The following is a 19,903-nucleotide window of genomic DNA, read 5'->3' as shown; positions in this document are numbered from 1 at the left end:
CTACGACTAATCTGTAGTGAAGAATGACAAATTCGTCTACGACTAACCTGTAGTGAAGAATGACAAATTCGTCTACTACAAACCTGTAGTGTAGAATGACAAACTCGGGCTGTTGGCGCCGGAAGGATGTTCCCATACCGGAAGCGCGGTCCAGCGTCGACGGCGCCTCGCTGCCCTCCGTAGTCTCATCGGATCTCGAGTCCTGGACCGACCGGAAAAAACGATAAATATCGGGCATCATCATCAGAAAAGTTTATCTTCAAATGTCATAGTAAATCGCATTCGTTTAGTGACAGAAAATGCTGGTTGCCATTTTGGGTCGAGAGCAAAGCGTTCGTAAAACATGTTTTTATTAAAGTCTGAACGCGTTTCACGAAAAGATGGGAAACGTCAGTGTACGAAATACGGAATTCACATAAAACGTTAGTTCGAATTACATAATACATCACAACTAAAGTATTACAAGGTTGTGACGAAAACCGTTCGATACAGCATGTAGCAAGTTATAATAAATCATTTCTGAATTGAAAAAATAGCTTATTTTAGCAAATCAAATCAATATTTATTTATTGTCGGTATGATATACAAATATTATAAAAGCTATGAATAGCTGTTGACCGACTTAGCAAGTAACATTGTTTAATAAAACTTGAAGATGGTTAAAATCATAGCATAAGGAACAATAATGGCATGTTTGAACAGTGTACATCAAAAAGCGTGTCGGACAGACAGAAAGTAGTACCTCGTCGGACAGACAGAAAGTAGTGCCTCGTTGAACAGACAGAAAGTAATACCTCGTCGAACAGACAGAAAGTAGTACTGTACCTCGTCGGACAGACAGAAAGTAGTACCTCGTCGAACAGACAGAAAGTAGAACCTCGTCGGACAGACAGACAGTAGTACCTCGTCGGACAGACAGAAAGTAGTACCTCTTCGGACAGACAGAAAGTAGTACCTCGCCTGACAGACAGAAAGTAATACATCGTCGGACAGACAGAAAGTAGTACCTCGACGGACATAAAGAAAGTAGTACCTCGTCGGACAGACAGAAAGTAGTACCTTGTCGGACAGACAAAAAGTAGTACCTCGTCGGAGAGACAGAAAGTAGTACCTCGCCGGACAGCCAGAAAGACAGACGCACGCAGACAGACAGTCAAATAGACGGACTTACAATGAATTCAGAATATTGTATTTCTAGTTTTATGGGAGCATAAGAAGTAATCATAACAAATATACAGGGTATATACAATGTACCTGTAATAAGAATACCTAAATCGTGCTCAACATTGCACGATATGGATATAAGACAAATGAGGTAAAATATTGAAAACGAACATTTATAGACCATGAACATTGAAAGTTTCCGACTTTCTACAGCATCTTCAATACAAATTCAAAATTCTTAAGCTGTCATACAACTGGCGTTTAATATTTCAGTTGAGTGATTTTTATGCTTAGAAAAAATCCATATGAATTAGCAACTTTCGCTTTTTTGTTAAAATGTTTGCTAATTTCAACATTTTTTTAACAATCACCCTTCTCGCACTCATAAGCTGTTTTATATGTACAAAGTACAACTGCTTTATATATGATGTTTAATAATGATTTCGAAAGCGTCGTGGTTATGCAATATTCTTATTATATAAAACAAATTTCGAAATAAATAAAATGGCCATAATAAGAACTGTCAAAATAAATCGCTTCACATTAATTTTAAACTTTATCAAAAGTGTTTGTATCGTGTATTGTTTGTTTTGTTTCCAAATTTTACCATTCTGTTTTGTGACTCTTCTTAATCCATTTATATTACATATATACAAGATATTTGTCAATCAGGTAAGTTTTCTAAAAAAAGACAAAACTAAAAAAGTAAATGAATAAGAAAAAAATAGAACCCACTTATGCCTACTATGTCGAATTGTAAAAGTTACATATACAAGTCGATATCAAAACTAGATAATATATACATAAATGTTTTTAAGAACAGGACAAAAACTTGTAACAAAATAACTTCTCGCTACCGACAAAAAGTTTAACTTCCAACTTTACCGTCTTCCATAAGCGCGAATAGATATTTGTTAAAACACCGTCCGAGCGTAGTAATCGTCGTGACGTCATAATATGTTGATGACTTCACTCCCCAGTCAGCGAAATCAATGTGACGTCATGTCTTACTGATGCCGTCATACTTGTCCAATCAGTTAAATCGACGGGATGTGGAACATAAGCGCAAGTTAAAGGTAACGTTGTGATGACGTCATAGAGAATACTAGGTTAGCGTTGAATACAGAGAAGTTTATGTTGCGAGGCTTAGAACGCCGGAAGCGCGAGCCTTGAACCAAACAATATCGACCTAATTTTAGCGCATATCGCATGACGTCATTTAAAAAGTAGTCCGTGCACGCGACAGGTATATTCCACAGTGTTGAATACAAGCAAGTATATTCCACAACGTGTTATACCGTCAATGTCGCGATGAAAATGGGATAAAAACTAATCCAATCCAAGAAAACGATTAAGAGTCATCACGTTTCGATGACGTCACACTTATCGATCCATGAAACCAAAGTGAATTTACTACATTTTCATGCGGTCACAATTATCAAATCCATTACAGCAATACATATTGATGACGTGAGTACTACAAACGCTATGACGTTGGTTCATTATTATTTTAATTAACACATGCACATTTGTTTGGAACATGTATAATCCATACATCGCACTTTAAACGAAAGAATCACACATTCTGTACTACGCTTCACACTTCACTTCCGTTCCTTTTTGACAAGTTTTGACAAGTATATTTTCGCCTAAATATGTCTACTACTCACAAAATATTGGCTGTTTATTGGTTCCATCCAATTGAAGGAGCATTTTATTGGAAATAATTGATAACATAAACTCAATTCATCTCGATAGATCCTCTTATATAAGCCTATTGCCAGATTTGCTCAATCTAGACACCCAGTTCCGTTAACATAAAGAATTTCTCGCAGTCAAACAATTCCTACGCTCTCAAACGCGCGTTAGATTTTCATTGGAATAGCATTGTACAAGATGCATTTGTCACTGAGTTCTAACATCTCATCGGACAAACCAGTGTACGCCCAGCGACAAAACATTGACGTGTATAGCTGTTTTCATGAGTAAGACATTCTTTGCAAGTCAGTTCACGCAAATGTAGCTTAAGTAAACTTGTATAATTATATATTTGATCCACGTTCTGGGTACTAAACGGTTTTAATGCATGTACTGAACGTACCGTCCCAGATAAGCCTGTGAAGTCCGCACAGGCTGATAAGGGAAAACTATTTCCGCTGTAATTGTATTTCTCGTTTAAAGCGGGTATATACGATTTTTTGTGTGTGTTTAATTGTAATATATTGATAAAATATGTTACAATAACACAAAATAGGCAAGAAAAATTATACATTAAAGCCGAATTTCATAAAATGCAGCAAAGACAAATTAGCGCCCCGAGTCGATAGTGACGTATATATTTTCCTACAATAACCGATGCATTCGTCTTTGTATTATAAACCGTTAAACTTCGAGGGGTGTTCCAGAAGTTCGTTGATTTTCGCTAAAACTTATTAGTTTGCTGGTAAAAGTCAATGAAATTTACATATTATACAAACCAATTATCACGGACTTTATATATAAGCTAAAAATGCATGAATTCCATAAAGCGCGTTTACATGCGGCGCACGCGTGTATTTTATTATAAGTATGAGCGTTACGCGAATTTAAATTTGGTTTAAATGTCGTTGATAAACAGAATTTACGGCAGATTTCACGTTACAGCGCCTAAGTCCTCCTTACAGCCCGGATTTGGCCCCTATGGACTTCCGCGTCTTCCCGGAAGTTAAATCACAGTTGCGCGGTATTCGCTTTGCAAGTAAACAGGAACTTACAGTTGCAGCAAAGCGAATCGTGTCGTCTTTTGACGCTGACTGGTATAGAGACACTTTTGACAAGTGAATTTCCCGACACATAAAGTGCATTCGCGTTGGAGGTGATTATGTGGAAAAGATTTGACAGTTCTTAACTTCATAACGTCATTGACGTTGAACAGAAACGTTACACGTGCGTCGGTGTGCGCATTGTGCACATGCTTAAATCTCTGATATATATTTATTGTTTGATGTATTTCCATGATATTTGGAGTGTATATTTGGAAAGGACGAAATATTCTTAACATGCTATTTGTTTGTCCATTTATGTTACCAAATGAAAGTTATAGCTAAAATCCACGAACTTCTGGAACACCCCTCGTAAGTTTAGATGCTCATCGTACATGTATGGTATACATGCTGGCGAATTCGGCTGTACAGCCGTTTTCAATTTCAGAATTAAATATCTGGCTTATTTCGCATTTTTCGACACATGTTCTTCTTAACTTTTATTTTAATTTATATTGAAATATATATATAATAAGTTTTTTACACAGTTTATATAAATTCATAAATATTTGACAAAATCGTATATACCCGCTTTAAAGGAAGTCTCTTCTGAGCGACAATCCAGTTAATGCGGTAAGTATTGTCCCAGATAAGCCTGTGCGGACTGCATAGTTTAATCTGAAACAAGACTTTACGCACATGCATTAAATGCCATTTTACCAGAGATGGGCTCATATATAGTTATTCACACCTTTTTTTTTAAATTATCATTTGTGAATTATCAAATGTAATACCCCATTCGTAAGCAATATATTACACACGTCAGAAATTATTTTTATATATTTCATATAGTATCACGCAAAGTTTAATTAAGTTTACGATCCAACGACATCTATTGAATACACACAGACTCCTTCATAGGTGTCTTTAGCATCACGTATCGCTTCAATAAATATCCAAAAGCTAGAATCGATTTATCAAAAAAAAACATGGGAAAAGGCGAGTTAATTAATTAATATTCACGTCTGCCCCTTTGATTAATGTGCTCACTGACAAATTCACGCACAGAAAATAAATACACAGTCATTATCCGTTTGTTAAACGTTAATGTTTGCACCAAACTGCCTCCTACCAAGAATATAAGACGGCCTAATTACACGTCGGTTGAGTAATGATCCTCGTTCTGGGAAAACCAGCCTTAATGCTTTGGCGTAAAGTGTCGTTCCAGATTAGCCTGTGCAGTCCGCAGTTGAGCCAGTGCAGACGACACTTTCCGCCTAAACTGCTTTTAGATAATAAGAGACTTCCGTTAAACGAAACTTCGACACTTTCCGCCTAAACTTCGACACTTTCCGCCTAAACTACGACAATTTCCGCCTAAACTGCTTTAATATAATAAGAGACTTCCGTTAAACGAAACATTCCATAAAAGACGAAATCTGGGACGATATTAACGCAATTGCATTAAGCGCCGATTTCACAGAGCGATGCTAAAATATCTTTTGCTTTATTCCTCGAGTACAAGTAAGTACCTTCCAGGATGATACCTTTTTATAGAAAATAAGCGGCATTTTATCAAGTATAACATTGTTAATTAAGGTTGCTAACACATTGTAAATTCAAAAATAATTAACCGTAATTTGAGTTTTGCAAACATGTTGCGGTTTAAAAAAACAAACATTTAAAAACAGCACCCAAATCATACAAGAAATATCATTCTATATAAGAAACACGCTGTGATTTCTCTCTGATACGAAACATTTCAGATAGCAGAAGACGGCCAATTATTTATGAATCCATCTTCCCTCTATATTTTCCGTCTGTTAAATGGTGCGTTAAGGCGGCTTGATCAATCGGTAGCTACACTTAAAGATTTAGTGCCTAGATATTGTCACAAGAAAAGTTCCTTCCTTTAATTGCACAAGATTGTGGACTTCGAAATGAAAGAGAAAAGGTTCGGCTACATATTTAGTTGTTATTTCATGATTTGGAGCGTAAAACATTGATTTCACAAATCAATTTTGACTAAGATTTTTTATCAGCAAGTAATCAACAATAAGTAGTTATAATGCGTAACATTTATTAAACCATAATGCCGTAATACACGCACAATAACGATTCAAATAAAAATATATTCATTGGTTTTGATAGATTATCGGTTTTAATTCACGAGTAATCAGACAAAATACTAGTTTTACGATTGGCGCAATAAATATCAATCTTCTGCCAAAACAAACCAGTTTTCTTTTTATTTGATTATTTCCCACAAAGTGGTTGCCTTTTCAGAGTTAAACCGTTGACATTCTCGCGAATAGTAACGCCATAACGTCCCATAAATGACGTAATTTCACTATAAAAAGGTAACAAGTATGAAACCTATGTTTCAGTGTTTGAAACAGCGAATAATCAGTTGTAAATCATTGATGTTCCCATATAAACCACAGGATAGCCCACAATTAAGTTGTTTATTTGTAAATAAACAGCGAATTACTTTTTTTCTTCAAACATTTTGATGAGCGACAATTTATCTTTTTGTATTTAATTTATAATTTATAACTTCGTTTTCTATTTGCATGACACAAGCCAGACGTTGACATATCCGGTTGAAACGCGCAAGAGAAAAATGCTCTAAGCAGACTCGTATTAATATTCCGCATAAACTGGAATTTCGCTAGCTGCAGACTTACTTTAAATGTAAAATACCATTAAAGCGGAAAGTGTCGCCCCTTATTATGATTTTCGGATAACAAATGCTTGTCTGGGATGAAACATTACGACCATGCATTTGTTCCCATTTTCACTGAGTGATGGGTTTATTTTACATTACAAATATAGGCAAAAACGAAGTAAAAGTTTAATTTTATGTAATTTTTATTAATTAAATTTGTTTTTATCGCAATATTAATGTAAGCGAATGCATTTCTGTTTTCCTAATATAACTTATATATTCGCTTAAAATCGCGAATTCATTATCTCATAATGATGTTCTAAAAATATATAGCCGGAAAAGTGCAATGGTGAGTTATTTGCAAAGTTTGACATTTTACTTTAAGTATCAAAAAAGCAGTTCAAATCAGTATACAAGTGCAATGGCGCCGCTTTCTGAAAAAACGTGACATTTGCATGTGGGCAAAGTGTCATCCCAGTTTAGCCTGTCCAGTTTGCACAAGCAAACCAGGGAAGACACTTTCCGCTTTTATGGAAATTTTCGTTTAAAGGAAACTCTTCTACACGAAAATCCAGTGTAGGAAGAAAGTGCGAACTGCATAGATTAATCTTAAACTTGAAGAGCATGCAGTAAGCCCCGTTTTTCCAGAACGAGGCTAAATTGAATCGTGATTGAATACAATCACCGGACTTAAGTCTCTGCGAAAGAGCTTAAAGAAAACCGTCCCAATCTTAACTTAGTGTCTAACGGTTATTACAAATATGGCAGCTGTCCATTCGACCTGAAGACAGCGATATTAATTCTGAGGATTATTCGGTATTACGTATGGAACGAGTCTAGATTAATTGATGCAGTAAACAGTAGCTTGTGAATTCCGTTGAGGGATTTCTACGTCGAAACATGGGAGAAAGACTAACAGAGAAATATTTTCTAATTGAATAAATATTGTGTTTTCGTGTTCAGTTGGTAAAATGTTTTGAGTTACAAAATACCAGCAAAAATGGCATTTAATATATATATATATACACTAACTAAACATGTACTTACAATACTATACTGTTTTGAATAGTTATAACTAATTACAACAGCAAGTGCGAAGATTAACCCATTGCCTAGCGTCTAGAAAAAAGGCCTTGGCAAACAGCGTAGACCCAGATGAGAGGCCGCTGATTGCTTTAAGAAATTTATGTAAGAAATATTCTTAATAAAGAAATAAATATACTAGACACCCATCATTTTTTTAAATAAATTTATCCAATTTAGAAGGATGGGAGAGTCCACTAGGCATAAATGGGTTAAATAAAAATACTGCTGTCCCTGAGATTTGAATCTAAGCCCACTGTAAGCAAACGATAATGCGCTATCAATGAGCCACGCGGGCTTTTATATTCATTACAGAATTATAAACCTAATGACTACACGCTTTTCCAAATACCGGTAGTAAAGTTAAAGCGTTACAAACGATTTATTACTTTTCCGATTTCGAATCACGATTATACATTAATGAAACATTATTTTAAACAGTTTTATAAGTCATTAGTGTTATTTCGCTTGTTAAAATATAATGTACGTGTTCTCTTTTATATCACGATAACTTAAGTGTTTTTTTATTATATATAGTAACAACAGGACAAATATTAGCCATTGCTAATTGCACTTAAGCAACACTCTTTCGATCGGGTGACAGCGTGTTTTACTCGTCGAATTGTTCGTGGTATTTATTTGTGGACAAACATTTATTCGCTTTCTCGAAAAGAAGAAAAATCCGCTTCCGCTCACCTGACGGGAGCCCTAATTAACGCTACGGGCTTCCGGTACGCTGCTGAGGCTGCAACCATGAGTTTCCGGCAAGTAGATCCGCCGCCGATTAAATTTTCGGAGAATCGATCTTAACTTTCTGAAGACGGTCGGGTTTGAATTAAGGCAAAAAAGAAAAGGAAAGTTCTTAATCGCGCTTTTCCGTTATAATTGTAAGAGATGTTTGAAGGTTGCTGGCTGAAGCAAAGTCGATGATTATGTGAAAGAGGGCATATTTACGCATATCAATCATGTACCACTTATTATGGTGTTGCTTTCAGTTCCCAAGGAAACCTTTCTCAATCTCTGTCCTGGGTTGGAATTACGCTATCTGTCACAGATCACATTCGCGCCTTTCTAAAGAATGATAAATGAATACTGAATAATGAAAACATATAAAATTTGTGAAAATAATGTTTTCGCAGTATTGCGCAATGAATAGAACATAGCGACGATGGGTGGTCTTGATCGGAACTCGTTAAAAGAGCCAATCTTTAAGAAATTACATCAAACCGTTTGAAAAGGGCAGCAGTTTTAAATCAAAGTGAACACTATTTCTTTAGTAAGACATGCATTTTTATCATGGCTATACACGAAGGCGTGAAGTAGTGGTTAGTGGTGGTGGTGGTGTGTGTGTGTGGGGGGGGGGGTCGTGGTGGTTTTTGGTGTGGTAGTTAAATTGATGGTAGTGGTGGTGGTTAGGATAAGTACAGGTGATGTTAAATGTGTTGGTGGTTGTTGGGGGTGGTGGTAGTGGTGGTGATAGTGGTGGTTGTTAGGATAAGTACAGGTGATGTTGATTGTGCTGGTGGTTGCGGAGGGTGGTGATAGTTGTGGTGATAGTGGCGGTGATGGTGGTTAGGATAAATACAGGTGATGTTGATTATTGGTGGTTGTGGAGGGTGGTGATGATAGTGATGGTGGTTAGGATAAGTACAGGTGATGTTGATTGTGCCGGTGGTTGTGGAGGGTGGTGATAGTGGTGGTGATAGTGGTGGTGATAGTGGTGGTGATAATGGTAGTGGTGGTTTTGGTGGTGAGCGTGAATTGTCGTCCCATATAAGACTGTGCAGTCCGAAGAGTTTAAACAGGGACGACCCTTTCTTGATTTCCGTTGAGAAGAGAATTCCTTTAAAGGAAACAATCCATAAAGGCGGACTTAACGCACATGCATTAAACCCCGTTTTGCCAGAGGCTCATCTAGTAATTTATGTGAATCAAGTCAATACTTCATGCGTTATGTTCTGCGCAAGAAGCGGATAACTCTGACGGATGGACATTGCGATTAATGTATGCCTTCGTTCGAATGAATTCAAATGGAAAATGTTCAATTTGTAAGCTGTAATGTTAAACCATTACAAATGAACCATGCTCTTTGAAAAAAGGCTTGAATGCGTGTGCGTAAAGTGTCGTCCCAGATTCGCCTGTGCAGTCCGCACAGGCTAATAAGGGACGTCACTTTCCGCTTTCATTGTATTGTTCGTTTAAAGGGCATCTTCGAAGCAACAATCCAGTTAAAGCGAAAAAGTGTCGTCCCTGATTAGCCTGTGCGGACTGCATAAGCTAATCTGGGACGACACTTTACGCACATGCATTCAAGCCCTGTTTTACAGCGCACGGCCCATATCTTTTTAGATTGGGATTGGGGCCGAATAATTTATTTATACGATTAGACATACAATGTTCGCTGAATGCATAGATTTCTAGTTCAGGTACATATACATGTTATATAATATATCGATACTTACAACAAAACCGGACGTAAGGCTTGTGTCGTCCGCGTCATTAGAAATGATGACGTCATTTCCTGGCCAGAAAAATGGCCGCCATGACGCCACTGTGCGAATGCGTCTCGCTACTGTATTCATTTACGTCTGAAATTTTTGTAAAAAGTGTATTTATACCTAGTAATAAAATATTGACCACACAACCCATAACATAAAGTCATATATCTCTTTAATATTTGTTTTACTACATTGAGATCAGGCTGTTAGAAATGACCTTGTACTGCCGCGCTTTAAGTTAAACTGTCGTTTAGCCTTTTGTATTAAATGTTTAAAAAAAAAACTTTTCGATTTTACAAAGTGTCGACTATAACAACAGAAAATACGATATCGTTCGAAATTTTAGTGACAAGCTTAATAAAAAATGTGATATCTAGGATATCTAAATAATTCACAATACGCCCTGGTTATCTCAAATTATATAATTTAGCTTTGATCTGGGAACGCGGTTTCATGCATGTGCGTTAAGTGTCGTCCCAGATTAGCCTGTGCAGTCACCCTTATCAGGGACGACACTTTCTGCGTTTATAGTATTTTTCGTTAAACCGAAGACTTGTATTATCTTAGCTAAAATCATGTTACGACGGACAGTGACGTCCCTGAAAGTTTACGCATATGCATTTAGACCCTTTTTCCGAGAGCGCGGCTCAATTAAATGTCTTCAGCTTGCGTAAATCGAAAACAGTTAAAATCTATTTCGTTCCGATTTCCATTAAATTTAAATCCTATATAAGATCTTCGTCGATTGTCAATAATTTTATCGGAAATTCTAAAGTAATTATACCAAGATCTGAGACATGTATGCCAGAAAATAACCCTAACTTACCAAAGAATCGGTAATTTCAAAGGCCCAAACTTTTCACTTACTCCACGTTATAACCACTAATAACACAGATTATAATACTGACAGTCGTATCCGGCACGTCTTAAAGACTTAAAATTAGTGCGTGCGTATACACGTATATGTCGTACAATCTTGACGGCCTTAATTTCAAGTATGAGAAACAATTCTGTAGCCGGACAGCCGAAACAGTTTATGAACATAAGCGCGCGCCCTTCACCCGCGCAAATCTATCGCGTTATAATGCGCGCAGGAACACAGCTCAATTATACAAACAGTGTGCATTCACAATCCACAAAAATCGCAAAGGCTCAATTAAATGAAGAAAAAAGAAATACTCTGAAATATCTTTATATTAATAATTAATGCGCTATTCTATTTAACTTCTTCTTCTTTGGTCGGTTTAAAATCGATTATTGGCAAACAAGGTACTGAACCAATTTGACTAGATACACCTGTTTTTATTGACATTCGTATCGGTTTTCGGTGAACTATTTGTATAAGTGTCTAATTAAGCAACTAGAGAAATAAAGAAAATAAAACCGCGTGAATCGTTTGAACTTATCAGTTCTGGACAACGTGTCATCTTTCAGTATTCGATAAAAAACAATGTGACTGGGTCTTTTTTCACGTCATCGATGGCGGGCAACAACGTATATGTTATCAATATTAACCGGCTACTGCCACGATATGAATGCATTGGAGAGCTTTGTTCTGGAAAATCTTTTTTTGTAATGCATATTCGTTTAGTGTCGTCGCAGATTAGCTTGTGTCCGCATTCCGCAGTCCGGATTTACGTTTAGAAGAAACTTCCTTTAACGAAAAAATGTCATAAAGGCGGAAAGTACCGCCCATCATTAGAATGTGCGGACTGCACTGGCTTATCTTTGACGACTTATTACGCACATACGTTACGCCCTGTTTCCCCAGAGCGAGACTAAAATATTAAAGAGACCTTTTCACGTTTTGGAAAATTGACAAAATAAAAAATGGTTTCAGATTCGCAAATTTTTGTTGTAGTTATGATATTTGTGAAAACAAGTCATACTGAACATGTACCATGCTCTATTATATACATAATATGCATCTTTTGGCGATTTAAAAACCGGACAATTATAAAGCGTTGCAACGCGAAACGATTAAATAATTTGGAGAGTATTGTTGTTGTCGTTATGTTTTGGGACACTGCGAGGATTGCGTATATAAAGCATAAAATAAATTACTAATTGTATGAGCACGGATGGCCGAGTGGTTTCAGCGCTAGACTTTTACTCCAGGGGTCAGTGGTACAAGCCCAGATGAAGCAGTGCTCCAGCTAGGCCTTAATCGAAGGGCGCCGCGCCCTGCCCTCCCGAACCTCCGCCCTGCCCCCCGACCCCCCGCCCTGCCCCCCCCTCTCAATTTTTTTTTTTTTTTTTTTTTTTTTTTAATATGATAATTCATAAATCTCTTATTTCATTGTAATTATTTTAATCCTCCTTGTAGACATTATATTTGAATGGTTTAATAATAATGAGAATAATACAATTATTTATAACATATAAATTAACATGCAATAGGAAGCATTCCAGAAACACCCGCGCGCTCGAACGGCACGTTCACAAAATACTGCGCGTCGAAAGTGCCCTTTTGACAATATACTGCGCGTCGAAAGTGCCCTTTTGACAAAAAAGCCCCCCTGCCCTTTTCAAATCCTAGCTGGAGCACTGTGAAGGTTGCTTTTTTTCTTTCTTTAAATATATTCTTGGATGCGACTTTAAACGAAAAATACCTTACAAGCGAAGAATGTCGTATTTCTTATTAGGCAAACTAACACAGAAAAGAGTGCGCCTTTTTTGTTTCATTGTCTCTACCACAACCGGAAACCAAACCGTGTATATTATTCGTCAAACTATCCAGACAGCGCGACCGGTAGATTCGGCTTCGATACAAAAGCGCGCCAGCAGATGGCGCCTCCGTCGTCTGAACCGGCAGACGACCAAGCGTCTCGGGCGATCGAAATTTCACCGGAACAAGCGTCTAGTGAAATCGACGTAGAAATCGTGGAAAGAAGCAACCAAGGTTCGGGAAGCTCCCTTATTATATATCACAAAATATTACGAGCCTCGCTCTGGGAACATGATAGGCGTTCTGAGAAAGCGGGGCTTAATGCATGTGCGTAAAGTGTCATCCCAGATTAGACTGTGCAGTCCACGAAGGCTAATCAGGGACGACTCTCTCTGCTTTTATGGTATTGTTCGTTTAAAGGAAGTCTCTTCTACACGAAAATCCAGTTTAGGCGGAAAGTGTCGACCCTGATTAGCCTGTGCGGACTGCACATGCCAATCTGTGATGACACTGCACGCAAATGCATTAAGCCCCGTTGTCTAAGAACGCGATACAGATTAGCCTGTGCAGTCAACTCGGAGTTATGGGATGCCACATGTTGTCTCAACTGAATTTTCGCTAAGAAAAGAATACATTTTTAACCAAAAAAATCATATCAGCGGACCGAACATTCTACTATGATGATGCGGCGTCTCATCAGGGTCTGCGCTGTTTGCTTCAAGGAATTTCTGTAAGAAATATTCTAAATATAGAAATAAATATACTTGACATCCCTAATATTTGAAATAAATTGATCCAATTAACAATGATGGGAGAGTCCATTAGGCATAAATGGGTTAAACAAAAAATATGTCCTAATTATAATTAAGTAAGACAGCGTCTTGTCTGTAAAAATTACCACGTGCTTCAACAGTTGACACGTTCATCCACAGTTTCCCGTAAATGCTGCAGCAAAAATAATAACTAATGCGTGGCCGTTCGAGGCGTCAACTTCATGCCACTGCAACTTTTTATTAAATATTTCCATTCTAAGTATATTTATGTTTATTTTAGAAATATACGCTATTATTGAGAGCATTAACCTTGATTTATTTTTTAGTCTTTTCATCTTAGTGTACTGCTGCCGATATTTCGAGACTCCGGATCTACCAGAAATCACCTCCGCGCATGCGCAGAAAATACAAAACGGGTCTGGGAAATACAAACGTGTTTCATATCAAACCACTTGGAAAATAATGTTACAGTTAGTTTAGTTTAAACCTATTTATTTTAGCTCGATTGCGTCGAAAGCCTTAGGCTTATATAAACGCTCTAGAGTCCGTTTCCTGGGCCTAGAACCAGTACTTGGTGTCTTTGTGGGAGATCTAAAGAACGCTCCCACGGTGGGGATCGAACCCGTGACCTCCCGGTCGCAAGGCGGACACCATATCCATTACACCACGGCGACCATGTTACAGTTGATTTTCGCTCCATTTTCTTACCGGCCCTGATTGGCCCAATCGATTAAAACCTATTTGACTTTTTAGAAATTAAAATATATTTATCCAAAGTCAATCACAACCAGTATATTCTACATAACACCCGCAGTGTAAAATGGGATAATACTTATTTTCAAGAGGGGCAGTCCGAGAAATCACCATACCGAGCGTTTTGGTCTTTTTACCATCAATTGTTTTGTAGCATTTTTAATGCTCTTTTGGGCTTCATATTACAAATTAAATGTATGAATAACAGTTGTGTAAAAAAATGCCCTTAACAAAATAGTTATGACGTCAAAATTCAAAACAAGAGAAAGCTCTAATTACACTGACATTGAACATATTATGACGTAAAAATTCAAAACAAGAAAAAGCTCTTATTGCACTGACATTAAGCATATTATGACTCTTATTACAGACATTGAACATATTATGACGTTTAAATTGAAAACAAGCAAAATGCTTTCATTACACTGACATTGAACCTTTCATGACGTCGAAATTTAAACAGGAGAGAGCTCTGATTACACTGATATTGAACATATTATGACGTACAATTTCTAACAAGAAAAAAACTCCTTTTACACTAACATTAAGCATATTATGATTTTAGACGAATAAGAAGCTTTTATTACTCTGACATTAACCATATAATGACGTCACAATTCAAACAAGAAAATGATCTTATTATTCTGCTATTGAGCATATAATGACGACAAAGTTCACAACAAGAAAAGGCTCTTATTACACAGACATTGAACAAAAATTCAAAATAAGAGAAAGCGCTGATTACACAGACATTAAACATATTATGACGGCAAAATTCATAGAAGACAAAGCTATTAATACACTGACATTATAAAATATTATGACGTCAAATTTTACACGAAGAAGAAGCTTTTGTTACACTGACATTGAAAATTTTATGACGTCCAATTCAAACTAGTTAAAGCTCTCATTATACTTACATTGAGCATATTATGACGACAAAATTCACTACAAGAAAAAGCTCTTATTTTACAGACATTTAACATACTATGACGTCAAAATTCAAAACAAGAAACGTCAAAATGTAAACAAGAAAGGAAACAAACAAAACAAAACAAACAATACACTAGATGAATTATTGTTTTCTATTTCAATTCACGACAATACAATGACATTGAACATATCATGTGGTCAAATTCAAACAAGAACAAGCTTTTATAATATTTACATTGAACATATTATGACAACAAAATTCAAAACGAGAAAAGACTCTTATTACACAGACATTGTACATATAAAGACGTCAAAATTCAAACCAAGGAACGACTAGATGTTAACACGAATAGAAACAAACAAAACAGACGATACATTAGATTAATTGTTTTTTTCTATTTCAATTTATGAATACATTTTCCGTGTAATAAGCTTAATAAAAAAGAACCGTAATGTTATATTCGCCATTTTAAGAGATTTTACTCTGTTGTGGCCCTTTAACGGTTATTTTCAGGTATAATATTTTAATAGACTTACTTGTATTTAAATAAAAAAGGGAAAAACTATTTCGTTTAGTATCTCTATATAATTCAGGATAATAAGAAATTTTCCTCGATGAGATATGCACACAATTTCTAATTTGATTTCAAAAATGATAAGACATTTAGACTATATTTCTATCATTTTTCTAATAATTTGGTGTGACTACAGTTTTTCTTAAGTGTTACCACGTAAATTTACTTTCAATTAATTTGCTTCGAAACAAAAAGCATCGTGAATTGCACATAAAGGAGTGGGCTTGGTAATCAACAGGCCAGCATTTAATAATATGTTATAGATGTACAGCACAATGACACATTAGATCATGATGAGTCAGGCCAGCATTTAATAATATGTTCTAGATGTACAGCACAATGACACATTAGATCATGATGAGTCAGGCCAGCATTTAATAATATGTTATAGATGTACAGCACAATGACACATTAGATCATGTAATCAACAGGCCAGCATTTTATAATATGTTCTAGATGTACAGCACAATGACACATTAGATCATGATGAGTCAGGCCAGCATTTAATAATATGTTCTAGATGTACAGCACAATGACACATTAGATCATGATGAGTCAGGCCAGCATTTAATAATATGTTATAGATGTACAGCACAATGACACATTAGATCATGATGAGTCAGGCTAGCATTTAATAATATGTTATAGATGTACAGCACAATGACACATAAGATCATGTAATCAACAGGCCAGCATTTAATAATATGTTATAGATGTACAGCACAATGACACATTAGATCATGATGAGTTTTTTAGAATAAAAGAAGTACATGTATAGTGAGCATCGCTAAGTTTATACCATATCAGGTTTACATTATGCAATAGCGAGGAGGAAACTATATAAATGAACATCATTAGCTCACAATATATGTACATTTTTAATATAAGATCGAGTAAGGAGATGTATTAGTTGCAGTATAAGTAATACCGTATTGCTGTTTTAGTAAAGACTATTTTGCACAAACGTTAATCAACTAAAAGTACAGAGCAATGCTAACGATATGATTTGATTTATTTTCCGGATATTTTCGCCCGATATACTTTTAAGGCAATTACTGCAATAAATAGCAGAGATGGACATAAGTCTAGGCAAAAAAACGAAGCTTAGGATTATATAAAACATCAATCACTAGTAAATATCATTTATGCTTGGGCAATTAAGCATACTTATATTGAAGTGTTTGTACATGAAGATATAGAAATATGTATTTTGGTTGCTTATGTTTGCTTAGTGGGTAGTGACAAGGAATGTGTTATTATTAGAATTAACAAAATCAAAGAAATACAGTAAGGCCAAGGCACACATCTTTTTTTCATAAAAGATGCAGCACGGCCACTGTATGTTTCTTTCTTCAGCGAAAAACAAAAAACAGAAGGAAAAAAACAAAACAAACTCTTTTAGGCGTTAAAAGTAATGATAAACCATATTTCTGTTTTCATAAAAAATGCCATGGTTTTGCCCTGTGGCATTTTATAGTGCTCAGTACATTTAACCTGTGTCTAGATTGTAATCGTATCTAATTTTATCAGGCACTGTAAACAATCGTATTGATCGGCCTCAATAAAAAAACGGGATCCTCGTGCAACTCGTGCAATAAGCTTTATGTATTAACAAGTCAGTCCAGTGAGAGTACAAAGTAAAGTGCGGAAAAAGTAGCGTTGACAACCTTAACACTTTTACACCTCTAAAACTTTTACATCACATGATCGTTTTTGGTAATTTAGCACCTTTAGTATGAAGTGTACAAAGACTAGCGCAAGCAGTGTAATTTTAATTTTTACTCTATCAACACTTTAGGTAAATGTTCTTTGAGGTATCAATGTTATTTTTTAGGTCACGGTATATCAAGCCAGTGCTGATAGTCCTCCCATTCTACGCGATGAACCACGTCTCTTGCGTCTTTGTAGGAGATGGCACCGTTCCTGGACCAGACACTTTTGACTTCGTCCGACATTTTCCGTTTCACGCTCATAAACACCTCATGATTTAGGGGGGTTAGATTCTCACGTACATACACGCCTTTCGCACGAAGCAGTTTGCTTTGCCTCAGCACGCGGTTACGCGTCATACGTGATTTGAAGCGTAAGATTATATCCTTCTTGCCATTTGGACTCCTTTTCAGTCGGTGGGCGATGTCAACGTCTTCCAAAGTAAGGCTCTTTTTGGTGATGCTATTAATTTTGGCAATGGAGATCTCTGCTGATTCAAATAAAGGCGTTCCGTTGGGGTCAATTTCTGTGGTTGAATGATCTATTCCGCTTAGAATTATATTATTGCTTCGACTATATTGGTTAGAGTCATTTTCTGATCTTCTTCTGTTGTATTCCTGGTTCGCTAATTCAGCTTTCAGTTTTGTGTTTTCTTCCGACTGTATATTTACTTGCGAATTTAGGTTTTTGACATCTTTCTTCAGTGTATCATTTTCAATCTCCTTCTCAAATAGTCTTGCCTCTAAAATTTCAATTTTTTTGTACATGATGCTAATAAACTTTTTTTTTAAGTTTATCGAAGAGATCGTTCACTAAGATTTTCAGTGTTTCGTCGTCTCTTTCTATTATATCTTTCACCTCATCGTTCATCTTGTTGATTGATTTGTCGACGTTTGAAACAATCTTCGACAATTTTGAGTTAATGTCTTTCAATTGTTTTTTATGTCAGAGATTTCACTTTTACGCGTATTTTCTTCGCCGCTTCTTATTTCAATTGATGCAGCACGATCACTTGAAGACTGTTTATTAGACAGTTCAGGCTCAATAGAGTCCGTTTCTAGTTCACTGACGCTACCCGTCGAGTTGATTTCTTTTTTACGTTTTTTGTCATGTTTGCCCTTTGTTGACATTTACGTGGTACTGATCTTTTTTGGGAAGTATAGATAGAGTGGTCGAAGGTTACCTTCGTTATTTAAAAAAGAATCGATAGTGAAATGGTCAAGCTTCAATGAACATGGTGTCCAATAAGGCTGCGTTCATGTAAATTTTTAAAATTATTTAACACATTGTTTGTCAAAATTATAATGTTTTCCTGGCACCTGCCTGTTAGTTAGATAACATAAAGTTCACATGCTCACTTTTACTCACTTTATTTTACTATCCAGAATCCTTTTTTAATATGCAATCACTTAAAAAAACAAAATCACTTATTTCTCAGAGTATTGGAAAAAAACAACGTCGGCCATAGTTGACCCGGAAGCACACCGGACGTATTCTTGTTGGTACTGGTTTTGGAGGTAGTATAGTAGCAGCCAATAAATAGATCATGAAGTTTATTATTTGTTGTTTTATTTGATTTTTATATGCACGTTTGGAAAAAAGGAACATGTTATGTTAAACAGTATTCATCTGATCTTTATAAATCTTTGTCAGAAGTTGAATTCGGATGATATATAGGTCAATTTCGAAGATGGGTCATGTAGTGTCAGATACTAGGTAATATGGTCACTTAATGCATTTTTAGCATTCGGCATGTTGTTCGGCTCCTATTCGAACAATATTCATCCGATCTTCCCCAATCTTTTTTAGGATTTGCATCTAGGTTATATAGGTCAAATTCGAATGTAGTTTATATATGCTTAAAAAGTATGTCAAAGTATTACTTGGTGTATTGTTAACATTCAACATGTTGTCCAGGCTCTAATGCAATCAGTATTGATCTGATTTTCATCAATCTCGGTCAGTGTTGCATGATATCGAGTTTGCTAATTTTGCAAAAAAAATCTCACACAAAAACGTCATTCATTTCTCAATGTATGGTTTCTTATTTGCATCTTCGTGGTAAGTCGGTTACTAAAATATTGATATCAATGATCAAAGAAAGTTGTTTTCAATCATGATACAATAAATACAAGGGACAAATGACTCAACAAATTTAATAAAACAATGATAAAATATTCAAAACGCAATCATACAATCACTGTATATTAAAGATATTATAGGCAGATTTGTGTCTGTTAAACTATTTGCTAAGATGCAAGAAGTTTGTATTTGTAGATTGATAATCTTGTAATCGCCAGAAGGCCGTCAAAAAGAACGCTTGTTAGACTATTTGAA

The 19,903-nt window shown here is 36.0% G+C and overlaps 1 long non-coding RNA gene across 1 annotated transcript; it reads right to left on the bottom strand.

The window, feature by feature from the left end:
• Nucleotides 1-83: 83 nt before the first annotated feature.
• On the bottom strand, nucleotides 84-11,142 carry LOC127863573 (uncharacterized). The gene is made up of 3 exons (XR_008041096.1): nucleotides 10,981-11,142; nucleotides 10,119-10,244; nucleotides 84-202 (listed from the first exon to the last, which is right to left on the bottom strand). It is a non-coding gene; the product is annotated as an uncharacterized LOC127863573 (long non-coding RNA).
• Between the last annotated feature and the right edge of the window lie 8,761 nt (nucleotides 11,143-19,903).

Source organism: Dreissena polymorpha, unplaced genomic scaffold, assembly GCF_020536995.1.
Source record: "Dreissena polymorpha isolate Duluth1 unplaced genomic scaffold, UMN_Dpol_1.0 chrUn016, whole genome shotgun sequence".
Taxonomy (NCBI): domain Eukaryota; kingdom Metazoa; phylum Mollusca; class Bivalvia; order Myida; family Dreissenidae; genus Dreissena; species Dreissena polymorpha.
This window is presented reverse-complemented; position numbering and strand designations above follow the sequence as displayed.